This window comes from Cebus imitator, unplaced genomic scaffold (genome assembly GCF_001604975.1).
Source record: "Cebus imitator isolate Cc_AM_T3 unplaced genomic scaffold, Cebus_imitator-1.0 Scaffold344, whole genome shotgun sequence".
Classification (NCBI taxonomy): Eukaryota; Metazoa; Chordata; class Mammalia; order Primates; family Cebidae; genus Cebus; species Cebus imitator.
In genome coordinates this window covers 874,858-888,902 of record NW_016107659.1, presented here as the reverse complement: position 1 = coordinate 888,902, position 14,045 = coordinate 874,858, and the positions used below count along the sequence as shown (strand labels likewise).

Below are 14,045 nucleotides of genomic sequence, written 5' to 3'. Positions count from 1 at the left end.
CTTATATTCCTTTCTATTTTGTCCATTCTTGTTAGCATTTCGTCAAATCTTTTTTCAAGGTTCTTAGTTTCTTTGCTTTGGGTTAGAACATGTTCTTTTAGTTCACAGAAGCTTCTTACTATCCACCTTCTGAAGTCTGATTATGTTATTTCATCACACTCGTTCTCCATTGAACTTTGTTCCCTTGCTGGTGAGGAGTTGTGATCCCTTGTAGGAGGAGAGGTGTTCTGGTTCGGGTTTTTTCATCCTTTTTGCCCTGGTTTCTTCCCATCTTTATGGATTTATCCACCTGTCGTCTTTGTACTTGCTGGCTTTCAGATTGGGTCTCTGAGTGGACGTTCTGTTTGTTGATGATGAGGTTATTTCTGTTTCTTAGTTTTCCTTCTAACAGTCTGGCCCCTCTGCTGTAGGTCTGCTGAGGTCCACTCCAGGCCCTGCTTGCCTGGGGATCACCTGCAGCAGCTGCAGAACAGTAAGGTTGCTACCAGTTTTCTTCTTCTGCTATCTTTGTCCCAGAAAGATACCCGCCAAGTGTCAGTCTGCTCTCTCCTTTATGAGGTGGCCCTTTGGATATATAGGTGTCAGAGATCTTCTTGAGGAGACAGTGTGTTCTTTTTAGGAGCTCAAATGCTGAGCTGTGAGCTCCGTTGTTCATTCAGGGCTGCTGGGCATGTACGCTTAGGTCTGCTGCAGCAGAACTCATAAACCGCTTTTGGTTCCCAGGTGCTCTGTCCTAGGGATTTAGGGCTTTATGAGTTTCCGTTGTGCTGCTGCCTTCTTTTTTTTTTCTTTCAGGGCTGCCCTGCCCAGCAAGGAGGCAGCCTAGTCACTGTCTGCCTGTGGTTGCTTTGCTGAGCTGCTGTGGGCTCCGCCCAGCTGCCAAGTGAACTTCCCTGCAGTCCTGTTTATATGGGTGTAGTTAGAACTGCCTCCGCAATGGTGGCCCACCTCTGTTATGGCGAACTCTCTCTGTAATGGCTGGTTGCCTCGGCAATGGCGGGTTGCCTTGGCAACGGTGGGCTGCCTCAGCATTGGCTGACTACCTCCGTATTGGTGGGCTGACTCGGTAATGGCGGATGCCCCTCCCCCACAGAGCTGGACTATCCTGGGTTCAGCTGCGCTTGCTGTGAAACTCTCAATCCAGAAAGTTTCTGATTGCTGTTCTTTTGTGGGGGTGGGAACAGCCGAGCCTAATTGCCTGGCTCCCTGTCTCAGAGCCTTTTTTTTTTTTTTTTTTTTTTTAAGTTGGTGTTCCAGTCGCCTGTTGAAGAGGCGCCGGGATCTGTGTGTTTTCCCGTGCAGCGACTCACTGCGCTGGCTTAAACAGAGACACTGAGATTCCTGGTGCTTTTTTTTGCCCTGGAATCTATTGTTCTGGTTCCCTGTTCAGTCCCCTTTTTAAACAGATGAGTGGGCAACTTCCCATGGCTCCAATCGCCAGCCAAAAGGGCACCCGGACCGGTGTATTTTGTACAGAGAACCACTGCGCCGGGGCGCTGACAAAGCAGCCACGCAGGGCAACGCAGCCCTGCCAGCTGACACAGCCGTCCTGGCTGAAACAGCCGTACTGGCGACCCGTGGGGCTCCTCCACCTGGGAATTTCCTAGTTTGTGGGCAATAAAAATGCGGCGTCCACTCACCCTCTGTGCTTTCACTGGGAGCTGCAATCCTGAGCTGTTCCTAAACCGCCATCTTGGATCGATCCTGACTTTTTTTATTCTACTTGACTGGGTATTTAGGGTTACAAACATCCATACTTGCAAAATGATAATACACATGCTCACACACACAAATACACAACTGCTCATTAGAAGAACATTGTACTAACAAAGAACTTGTAACAACCTAAAAATCTGCCGATAGAAGACTGAAAACCATGATTCATCCTTTCAAAAGAAGGAAGATTATGCATGTATCTGCTATGGAAATATGTCCAAGATGCACAACTCAGTGAGAAAAGCAAAAGTCAGAAATGTATATATAGTATATCCATTTCATCTATTTAACTTCTTAATATGTATGGAGTATATACATAAAGTTCTGGATAGGATTACAAGAAATTGGTAACAGGCTGTTCGTGGGGAGAAGGTCTAAAGATGGAGGGGGAGGAATAAGAGAAGCATGGGCTTTTCATTTCAGAGCTGTCTGCACATTGACTTTTTATCATTGGTATTATTACTTTTTAAAAATAATAATTTTAGAAATCAAAGAATGCCTTGCTGGAGAAGAAGCTTCATTTATTATTTTTTGAATATTATACTCAATTTATAATCAATGAATATTTATGAAATGCTTATATACAAGGTATTGGACTAGGTTCTTTGGATATAATCCAGAGAATAACTTGTGCCTTGGTCCCTGTCCTCAAGAAGTTTACCGTCCGGTTGTGCACTACGATAAAGACTATCTGTGATAAGCACTGATTGAGAAGCACAGGCCATAGCCTTTCGGGAGTTCAGAGGAGTGGTGACTTTTGGCTCTAGTGGAGATGGGGTTAAGAGTTATGAGAAAGAAAAAGTACAAACCTAGGAGAGACACTAGAGAGAACTGCAGAATTATTTGAACTTAGCAAGAGGGTATGTCTGAAAGGGGATCTTCCCCCTGACAAGGGGGGCTGCTTTTTCTCATGGGAACAGCAATGTTGTTTCCTAGAATACTTTGTTGGTGAAGGCATCCTTTTACCCACCGTGTCATTAGTACTACCGGGCTCTGCATGTCTCCAGGGACAATGCCGGTGTGATTAAGCTCTGAATGGATTTCTGAATTGCAGGGAAACTGGAGGGAGGGGAAACCCATTTTCTACAGTATAGCCTTGTGGGAGCCAAAAGGAAGGTGGTACAAGAGAGGGAGAAACTAAATTGGTTGCTGGAAGCAATGAAGACCCAGAGATTTCTGACTGACTGTTAGGCAGTGAGGCAGACATTCCAGGCTGGAAGAAAGATCTGAACAAATAAAAGCAGACTTCATCAAAGAGGCAATTCCCAGGCCTGCTAAATTGAAAGAGATGTGCCTATTGGAAGGAAATAAAACTTTCTTCATAAAGAAAGTTTGGAGCCAGATATAAAGAAAGATATTGATGTCACATGATGATTTTTGCACTGAATTCTATAGGCAATGGATAAAAGTTTAACAGTTCCTAAAGTGTGCATTTTTTAAAAGAAAAAAAGGATAGAAAAGGATAAAATATCGTAAAATATATTTTAAAAAACAAAATTAGTTTCCTCTAGGAAAGTACCTGGGTGGGTAAGGAACAGAAAGGAGAGACTTAACTCTCCTTTTTCTATCTTTTGAATTTTTCCTTATATAAATATATAATTTAAAAATTAAAATGAATAAAATGATAATTAACAGAGAAAGAGAGAGACTAATTTAGTGTTGTATGTATGGGTTGAGCTTATTAACAAATGGGTTTTATGTAAGCTAGACAGACCTTAGGTGCCAAATAGCCAGAGTTTAGATGTAGGCTGCGCAGCAATGTCTGAGAATGCTGGCTCCTAGCACCTGGCAACAGTTTTAGACAGTAGATTCACAGAGCTGAAGAAGAGATGCCTCAACCCATACGGCAGTGGGTTGGGACACACGGGGAAGAGGTAACCCTTGTTCCAGGTCAGCTCATCACCAGATGGCAACTTCCGGCACATTCAGCAGACGATTCAGCTTGTCTCTCTCCATACACACTCTCTCTCTTTTTTCCTGTTTTGTTTTTGTTTTTAGACAGGGTCTCACATTGTTGCCCAGACTGAAGTGGAATTGTGTGATCTGGGCTCACTGCAACCTTGACCCCCCAAGGCCCAAGCAATCCCACTTTAGCCCCCAGAATAGCTGGGACTACAGGCATGTGCCACCATGGCCAGCTAATTTTTGTATTTTTCATAGAGACAGGGTTTTGCCCTGTTGCCCAGGCTGGTCTTGAACTCCTGGGCCCAAGCGGTCTTCCTGCCTCAGCTTCCCCAAGTGTTAGGATTACAGGCATGAACCACTGCACCTGGCCCACACTCTTTTAATATTTGTTTGTTTAAAGAATAGCTTCCTGGGCTGGGCACGGTGGCTCACACTTGTAATCCCAGCACTTTGGGAGGCCAAGATGGGTGGATCACCTGAGGTCAAGTGTTCAAGACCAACCAGACCAACACAGTGAAACCCCGTCTCTGCTAAAAATACAAAAAAAATTAGCTGGGCGTGGTGGCGCATGCTTGTAATCCCAGATACTAGGGAGGCCACGGCACAAGAATAGCTTGAACCTGGGAGGTGGAGGTTGTGGTGAGCTGAGATAGTGCCATTGCACTCCAGCCTGGGCAACAAGAGCAAAACTCCATCTCAAAAAAAAAATAAATAAATAAATAAGCTTTCTGTAGAAAACTACAAACTTACATAAAAATAAAGAGATGAAAATAGTAATTATCCACTTATTTAAAATGGGGGAAAAACCCAAACATTTCGCATTTATGACAGCAACGTAATTAGAAATAACCAAAATATTGCTATTTTCTTACAGTAATGGAAAGTTGGAAGCCACTTGCAGCTCTTCCGTTAGGTCGGTTTACTTAAGGCATCACTTCACTAGGGGCAGTAACTCACAGAGGCTTGCTTCTCACTCAGGTCACATAGTTGGATGCCAGTTAGATGGTCTTTTTTTTGCCAAGTGGTAACTCAGGAATCTCAGTTGCTTCCATATTACAGCCATGTCAACTAGAACCTCCAAGGTCACTATAGCATCAGACAAGAGAGCTGGAGGGGGACATGAGAGTTTCAGCTGAGGGCCAGTCATTTTCACCTACACTTTATCAGCTGGATCCCAGTCACATGGCCCCAACGGAACTGCAAGTGAGGCTGGGAAATGCAAGCATTCCATGTGCCCAAGGAGAGGACGCAGTGGGCAGAACAAGCAAGCACACTGGCACAGGAGGAAGTTTGTTAAGAAATTATGATATATCTTTATAGTAGAATATCATTTAGCCTTTAAAAATCAGATTTTGAAGAGTTTTTAAAGACAGGAAAATGCTAATGATAAGTGAAAAGAATGTAGACTCAGGATTCTAATTTGGGGAAAAATATCATACATGTATATATGTAGTTATACACTAAGAGGAAATAGAAAATATGTTACTTGTGTGGTGATCTTTAGTAGGGCTATAAGTTACTTTATTTTTTTGCACCTTTCAAAGAAATTGCTGAATTTTCTTAATTGATCACATACATATATGTATTTATATTTTATTTTAGAGACAAAGTCTCGCTCTGTCACCAGGCTGGAGTGCAATGGCATGATATCAGTTCACTGCAACTTCCACCTCCAGGGTTCAAGCAATTCTCCTGCTTCAGCCTGCCGAGTGGCTGGAACTAAAGACACCTGCCACCACACCCAGATAATTTTTGTATTTTTAGTAGAGACGGGGTTTAACTGTGTTGGCCAAGATGGTCTTGATCTCTTGACCTCATGATCCGCCCGCTTTGGCCTCCCAAAGTGCTGGGATTATAGGCGAGAACCAATGCACCCGGCCCTATCACATATTTTTTTGAAAATAACTATGGATAACCTGAAAGCCAAGGTTTTTTTTTTTTTTTTTTTTTTTAAGTGAAAAAGAAATCCTCAGACCATGTAAAGCATAAGCTGCGACATACTATGAATCTGAGGTTATGCTAGTAGGCTTTTTTATCAGCAGAGGGCAGCTCTTTAGTGCTTATTTTTCCTCATGGCATAGATGTTAGCCACATTCCCTGTTTTACACATTAGCTGTGGTCAGAATCACATACTAGATTTATTCGCTGGGAAGGAGAAGCCAAGGCTGAAACATATCTGTTAGTTGCAACACTTCCTGAACAGTCTACATTATGCTGAGGAAAGCAACTGGGCGAGCCCGCTGTGCCCTACACGAAGTCTTAGAAAGCAGGCAGAGCTGCCAATCTACAGCCTCAATCATCAAACTGTGGACACACTGAGCTATCACACACAACACAAACACTGTCTGCACAAGAACATGACTGCGTTTTGTTTGGAAGGGAATGAGGACCAGGCCAAGGTGATTTGCTATTACGGTGGGAAGGGGCTAAACAGGAACCGTGATTCCTTTGCCCAGTGAGACTTTGTGGATTAAAATCTACCATTTTTAATGTCCATCCAAGGCAAGCAATATTAACAGGATGTGAACAGATAAAATATAGACAGCTAATTAAGACACGAAAATTTGCTCAATATGTGTTTTCAATCTAGCATGTTGAAAGTTTTACAAGATTGATCATGTCCCAGTGTTGATGAGGTATGTGGATCAACGGTTAATTCTCAAATGCTGTTGGTGGGAGTGTAAATTAGCCTTTGTACTACCAACATTTTAAATGCGTGACTATTTCAGTGGATAAATTGTGTGTCTTGGAAGCTCCTTTACCCCAAGGTAACTCACTCAGCAGTGATAATGTGGGTGATGTGAGCAAGGCCTCTGCTGTTCTGCTGTTCAGCTCCCTAACCTAACCCTGCTCTCAAACCCACCAACTAGCCTAGAAAAGGTCCAAAGCAGAGTGTGTGTGTGTGTGTGTGAGAGAGAGAGAGAGAGACAGAGAGAGAGAGAGAGAGAGAGAGAGAGAGAGAGAGAGAGAGAGAGACAGACCCTATAGAGCCCTCTAGTGGCTGCTTTTTAGAAAACAGGGCGCTTGAGAAATTTGCTTCAAGTCTTCCCACCACAGGGCAGGCAAAGTCTAACCTTAGAGGACTTTGATGCTTGGCTACCTGACCCTCCCCACCCGCAACACACACATCACCTGAGACTGGCCAGGTACAGCCCTCTGGCTTGACTTTCCCTAAGATGAGCTCTGGGCATTTCCAGAATGGTACAACTGAAAATTCCTTCCCTGCTAGTTAAAAAATTGTTCACAGATACTTAATAACACCTGGTATGAACGACTTTATTCAGGACCATCACCACACATATAGGGACCACAGCAATGGGATTTTGCAGTGGGAGAGAAATTGGTCTCAACTCCAAATACAGCATGGGCAAGTAGAAATGTATAGCCAAGGGCCGGGCGTGGTGGCTTGCACCTGTAATCCCAGCAATTTGAGAGGCTGAGGTGGGCTGATCACCTGAGATCTGGAGGTCGAGACCAGCCTGTCCAACATAGAGGAAACCCCATCTCTACTAAAAATACAAAAGTAGCAGGGCATGGTGGTGCATGCCTGCAATCTCAGCTATTCAGGAGGCTGAGGCAGGAGAATCGCTTGAACCCAGGAGGTGGAGGTTGCAGTGAGCCAAGATTGTGCCATTGCGCTCCAGCCTGGGCAACAAGAGTGAAACTCCATCTCCCAACAAAAAAAAAAACAAGTTTATAGTGGAGAAGCAGGGTGGTGGTCAGTGGATGGAAAATTACTAAGAGAAAACGTAAGGAGTAAGGGGAATTCTGTCTAAGGCAACCTCACAAGACTCTTGCTGATATAGGCCAGGATAATAACCTGGGAGATGGTGAACCTACTCAGATATTGAGGGTGGGTGGGGGGTAGTCTTGCTAAACTGACTTAACAGGGTTCTTGCTAAAACTGGATTTTATAAGGAAATACACCTGTGGGCTTAGGCGAGGGCTCAGGACGCTGAAGTTTGGCCAAGCTAAGCCTCTTTGTCATGGTGCACTAATGCATATAGTCAAGGAATCTGGCAACATCCCCAAAGATGTTGTCTTATGTGAAATCCCCTGGAAGCACTGGGACACACTGGTCAGGCAATTCCCTGCAGCAACTTAGGTCTCTAATTGCTTCAAAATATGCAAACTTAACTTTTTTACCGACCTTAAGTTATACAAGGTTGTTGAGCAAGTAAGGAAAGCATTACATAGATAGGAAAGAATGAGGGGTGGGATAGGAAACAAAGGAACATTGACGTTTGTAAAGTGCTTATTGTGTGCCAGGGATCAGGGTTGCTGCCTACACCGGTGTAATGCACTGGCCCACCCACCGGTTCTAAGGCACCTCTGCACACATTAGCAAAAAGTAGGCACAGGGTTTAGCAGAAAGACAGAGACTTCATGTGAAGCCAGACATGCCCTCTTCTTAGGTTATATGCAGCTGCATGTTGAGACACACAACGTGGCAAGAAAAGGGGGATTTGAATGTGGTCCCTGCTCACCTCCACCCTGTTGGCCAAGTACCTTTGTGGAGTGCACCAACTCCCAGCTGTATCAGCAACCTCCAGTTTTTCCAATGCCAAAGGCCCCTAACCAAGAAAAATAGAGAGGGCTAAAATCTAGCCCTTGCTCTGCCGTCCAAGCCCTGAGCCCTGTGTCCATCTGGAGGGGTCACACTTGTGTAATAAGCACAAAGTGACCTTTGTTCCAGTGGCCCTGTCTGTATGTTGTGTGATCCTCTAATTGCCCTATGAGGTAGTCAGAGTGGATTTACTATGAAGCTAATGACACAGACTTTTCCAAGGTCCAGGGAGAGGCTCAAGGATTGGTTTATATGGTCGTGTTTTGTCCTAAAACTTGCAAAAGCAGGATAATTTAGCTGTATCATTGTAATAATGTAAACTTGCATAATAATTTCACTTAAAACTATTGTCATAGCAACTTTTGTAGACAAGCAGAATTATTACCCCATTTTATAACTGAGACACAGAAAAGTTCAGTAGCCTTGCTGTTAAGTGGTAGAGCTTGAATTTGTTGCAAGCTAGCTGACTGGGAAATATGTATATTGTTTCCAAGAAGACAAATCTTCCAGGAGCATCCTTCAAGGTGCTGTTCATTCTTGCCCCAGATTCTCCCAATGTTATGAGATAGAGAAGAGAAACATCTTTGATGTTCTAGTCAGAGGAGACTTCTAATAGGCAGAGAACAAGTTATGGAAGTTGTACCTGAAATTACATTGTGAAACCAGCCTTGGCTGTTGTGTGGCAGCTGGACCACACAACCATTGTTATCAAGGAGAGTAATGTGCCTTGTGACCATTGTATTATTCATTGTATAGTCTTTCAGGGAGAAACAACTTTTCCTCTGTCCTCTTAGGTTCATTGTCTGGGCGCCTGTGAATTAAACTAACGAAAGATAGATTAATGGGAGAAAAAGTGTGATTTTTACTAATATTTATATGCATAGGAGTTCATAGAAAAGAAGTGAAACTACTAGAAGTACTTAGACTTCTATCTTACATATAACTGTAACAAAGAAAAGTTTGAACTTCAAAGGATGATAAATCATGGGGAAGTAACTAGGAAATATATTGGGGAAACTAATGGAAGATAAAGATTCTTTTCCTAAAGTCTGTTATGCAGATTTATCTTAGTGCCAACTCTTCATTTCTGGTGATACAAGTTGCTCTCCTCTTTCTGGCACAGGATATAGAAAGACACCGTAACAAAGGGAAATTTATGCCCAACCTCTAGACAGATAAAAGCGGGGTAGAGAGCTCTTCCTATATCTGTTGATTTTCAGTTGTTTTCAGGTCAAAATAAACCTTATGTTAATGTCGCATATTTTGGGGTAGCATATCTTGATCCCCTTCAAGTAAAAAAGAAAACGACACTATGGCTTACCTAAAATCCAAATTTATCTCCCTCCCATTAACAGTCCAGAATAAGTGGCCTGGGTCAGTAGGACAGCTTCATCATACTTAATTCAATATATGGCTCCCAAGATTTCTCCAGCCAGCCATCAGCTTAGGCACAAGTGAGTCCCTTTGTTTCAGACAGAATCACATCTAGCTGCTTAAGAAGACAAGAAATTAGTGTCTAGGTGGACTAATGTAAAACTCAGGGATTCTTTTATAAAAAAAAAAAGTGAAGATGGATATTGGAAGATTATTGGCAGGATCTACCAAAGTCATGAAGCCAAGTATGGTTTGACTTAGAGAACTGTGGGGGTGGAGGACTGTGAGTATCATAAGATGAGTAAGAGACACAGCCTGGCCTGGGATAATGGGATACAGGCTGCATGAGGCAAGAAGAAAAGTGGAGCACAGAGACAGCTGCTTCAGGGAACGTTCCTATGCTGTGGGCAAGGATAATTCCACAACAACAAGATGCAAAGAAAATCTGAGAGTCACTTTTGTTCACTCACAAGATGATTTGCAAGACCCAAGAAGAAGACCCATTAACTTAGAAAGCAAGGAGAGGATTTCTTTTAATGACAAAAAGGAGAGAGATTGAAACTTTTCTAGTCCATCCACAGCAGAGCTGGTCAATCCCTTACTGAGGAGTGATTTCGCTATCACACAAGGTCTCATGGATGGTAACCAGATCCTTCCCCTTCCTTTCTCAACCAAGCTCTGGAAAGAGTATTCTAGGAGTCATTGTCTCTTCCTTCTCATCTTTCTACCAGTGACACAGCTCGTTTTGGTGTTGAGGGACATTGTTATTGCCCAATTCAGGAGTACTTTACATTCTTACATAGTGTTTCTCTGCCTCACTTATTTTCAATAATTAACCATTTGCTTCTTCCTCATATCATTTATTGTCATATGACATCAGTTTCTCCTAATTCTCTCCAGCTTCATCTTTTCATTCTCCTCCCTAACCTCCTCCTTGGCAGTTTGCTAGAAAAAATAGTTTGGTTCACTCAAGTTGATCATAACCTCCTCCTGAGTTTCAGGGGCTGGAAAGCTAAAAGGCTACATATCCTAAACTCCCTTGTGTCTTGAATTCCAGACATATTTTAGATTCTGCCAATCAGATGGGCTCATATGGTATGGAGACCTGAAAAGAGGCAGGTGCATGCAAGGAAGCTATTTTGGGAAGAACCTGATCAAGACATTTTTTAGATTTTCAATAAGGTCCATGTGTTCATCCATTTTGGCTGTCTAAACAGCAAACATTTATTTATTACAGTTCTGGAGGCCAAGGAGTCTGAGATCAAGGTACCAGCAGAGTTGGTGTCTGGTGAAAGCCTGCATCCTGGTTCATAGATGGCCATCTATGGCCATCATGTTAGGTCCTCACATGCAGGAGGGATGGAGGGAGCTCTCTCTCTAATAAGGACACTAATCCCATCCAGGAGAGTTCCTCTCTCATGACCTAATTCCCTCTTGAAGACCCCACCACCTCATCCCATCATCTAGGGAGCTAGGATTTCAACAGATGAATTTGGTAGGGAGAACACATTTACTCCACCACAGTCCATAAGCCACAAGCCATAAACAGGTTGAGTCATGGCTTTATGCATTCTTTCTAAGAAATGCATCTGCCCTCATGTTTCCGTTCCTGTGTGTGCAGATGTTTTCTGTTACTCAGCTATTATGGGAGGAACGCTGCATAACAAACCACCTGTCTTAGTCTGTTCTGTGCTGTCAATCACTGGAGACTGGGTAATTTATGAAAAACAAAAATTTCTTTTTCACAGTTCTGAAGGCTGGGATATCCAAGATCAAGGCGCCTGCAGGTTTGGTCTCTGGTTTCAAGATGATCCCTTGCTATGTTCTCACAGGGCTGAAGAGCAGAAGAGAGAGGCAACCCATTCCCACAAGCCCTTTTCATGGTGGAATTAATCCATTCATGAGGGTGGAGCTCTCTGACCTAAACAGCTCCCCAAGGGCCCCACCTCACAACATGATGGTGTTGAGGTTGGGCTTCCAACACATAAATCCTTAGAGAGGACAAAAAATATTTAAACCATAGCACCACTGCTAAATTCAGAGGCTTGCAACAAGCCTTTATAGTTTTTCGCTCACACGTTTATGGGCCATTTGGAGCAGCTCTGCTTCAGGCTTTCTTCAGGCTTCAGATTGGATTCTGATCTCCACATTGTCCTTGATCAACAGTAGCCCATGACATGTTCTTCCTATAACAGATCAAAGAGCTTTAGGAGAGAAGCCAGGTCACACAGCACATTGAAACCTTCTGCTCTTATGCCTGCTCCTGTTTTGTTATCCAAAGTAAGATACCTGGCCAAGCTCAAAGTCAGTGGAATCAGGAAGTATACTTGTCCTCCAGGGGAATAAGGAAGGGAACTAATATTTTGTACAAAGTTGACCAGATCTCTTCCAACTTCCAATAGAAATCTCAAGGTGAGAATAGTTTTCATGGGCTCCAGATCCTGCCCATGAGACATCGTCACTGTGTTAAGGCTGTTTCTAGGTTATCTTCAGAGATGACCGTGACCTACCCACAGCAGGTGGGGGTGGATGTTAATAACTGCCAATTCACAGAATAAAGCAGGAAATCTCTTTCAGGAGATTGACTTGGCTTCTGCAGATAAAAGATATACTAGAAAGGGGCTGGGCACCCTTGTGTGTACAACTAAAAGTTCCTTTACATATAGATGGAAATTTATCATTTAAAGCCTTTGATGATGTAGTCCCTCTCTAATTTTTTGGTTTTTATCTTTTACAGTTTCGTCTTTTGAAACTTCTGCTTTACTCAAACTACAACAAACAAAAACAAATCTCATTTAAATTGAAAGAAAGGTCTTGTTTGAATACTGACATTTCCCGGCATGGGAAGATAATCTCAATCTTTTTGGCTATTTAAAAAGACATAAAATTGACATACAGCCTGAAATAACTTTTATTACATTACCAGGTTTTCCAAATTAAATGTGAAAGCACCATTTTGTTGAATTTTTCATCTGAAAACACACTTCATTTTGAGCATTTTTTTTTCAAAGTGTAGATAAATAAGGACTCCCACCAACCTTGAACCCAGGCTTCTGCTGAAGTATATAATTGCTTCAGACAAAAACAGGAAACCTTGGAAATAAGCTCTTTTTGAATAATGTATTTTAAAAATTGCTGTGTTTCTTCTTACACAATACTTCTCCCAAATTGGTCTGACCACTTAAGCTGAGTTAGGAAAACATGTGACTCATTGTATATATATATATATACACACTACCGTATAACTAAGACTCCTGGGAGAAGCCACATCTTAGAACTTACTGTGAGCACAGGATAAAGGTGGGTAGGTTGAAATTCCCTTAGTTTCTGCCTGAGTTTGATTTCTTTGTTTTTTTTTCAAGGGGCTTATTGTGCAGCCCACCAGAGAGATGAATTTTATCTCTGAATTTTACCAGTCCTCTCAAAATGATAACACTCAATACCACCACAATTTCAACTTATCTCGGAATCTAATTGTATTTTTCAAAAACTTTTTATTATGGAAAATTTCAAACATGCAAAAGTAATGATAAATAATATAAGGAACCTCGTGTGTTTATCACCCTGCTTAAAGGATTATTTGGTCCTGGCCAGTCCTATGCCATCTAAATGCTGATCCACTTTTCTGCATTCCACTGGGTAATTTGGAAGCAAATCTGAAACATCCTGTCAATTCATCTGTAAATAGTACAGTTTAAATCTCTAAAAGTTAATGATTACTTTACAAAATCCAATATCATTTCCAGAATAAATATTATATTGTAAATAAACATAATGTATACATTGCTGTTAAAGAGAAAATTCAGTTGTTTCATGATTAGACGCAATTTACAACTGAAATCACTCAATGAATCATTTTTGATGGGTATCAGAATGTGTAAAACCACAGAGGCATTAATTTATCAAACTTATCACTTCAATTGCCCACTTTCATTGGAATATTTTTATTGTATTTATTTTAAATAAATTGAAAAAGAGTTTTTCACATTCTGCTTAGCTGCCGGTTTTTTAGATTCTTCCCATGACTGCTCCTGAGTGATTTTCTAGGAGCTGATTAATTATGTTTGATTCCGATTAATTATCTTTGCAAAATTACATTTTTCTCCAATATCTAATAATAATAAAGTCTTTTGAACTTTAAGCTTTGCATTTTCCTTCAAATCAGCTTCTTTTTCCTGCTTGTATCATAGCATACATTGTCACAGTTTGCCTACTCAGTTATGAAACTTTAAGAGGTGTTAGTATTCTATCATTGCCTCCCCACCAAGTTTCAAGTGCCTAAATTCCAAGACATTTAATACTGTTATCATCAGCATTTTCCAAGTGGCTTATTGAAAAGCTATTGCCCAAGTGGCTTATTATCCCAAGTGGTGGCAGTGGTGGTGGTGGTGGTGGCGGTGGCGGTGGTGGTGGTGGAGGTGGTGTGGGGGTGGTGGCGGTGGAGGTGATGTGGTGGTGGTGGAGGTTGTGGTGGTGGTGGTGG

The 14,045-nt window shown here is 42.1% G+C and overlaps 1 long non-coding RNA gene across 1 annotated transcript in view; it reads left to right on the top strand.

Moving 5' to 3' along the window:
- The first annotated feature begins 12,801 nt into the window (after window positions 1–12,801).
- Window positions 12,802–14,045, top strand: part of LOC108287470 — an 11,696-nt gene continuing 10,452 nt past the window's right edge. Inside the window, exon 1 of the long non-coding RNA XR_001818343.1 lies at window positions 12,802–12,862. This is a non-coding gene — a long non-coding RNA (uncharacterized LOC108287470). The remainder of the gene's footprint in view (window positions 12,863–14,045) is intronic.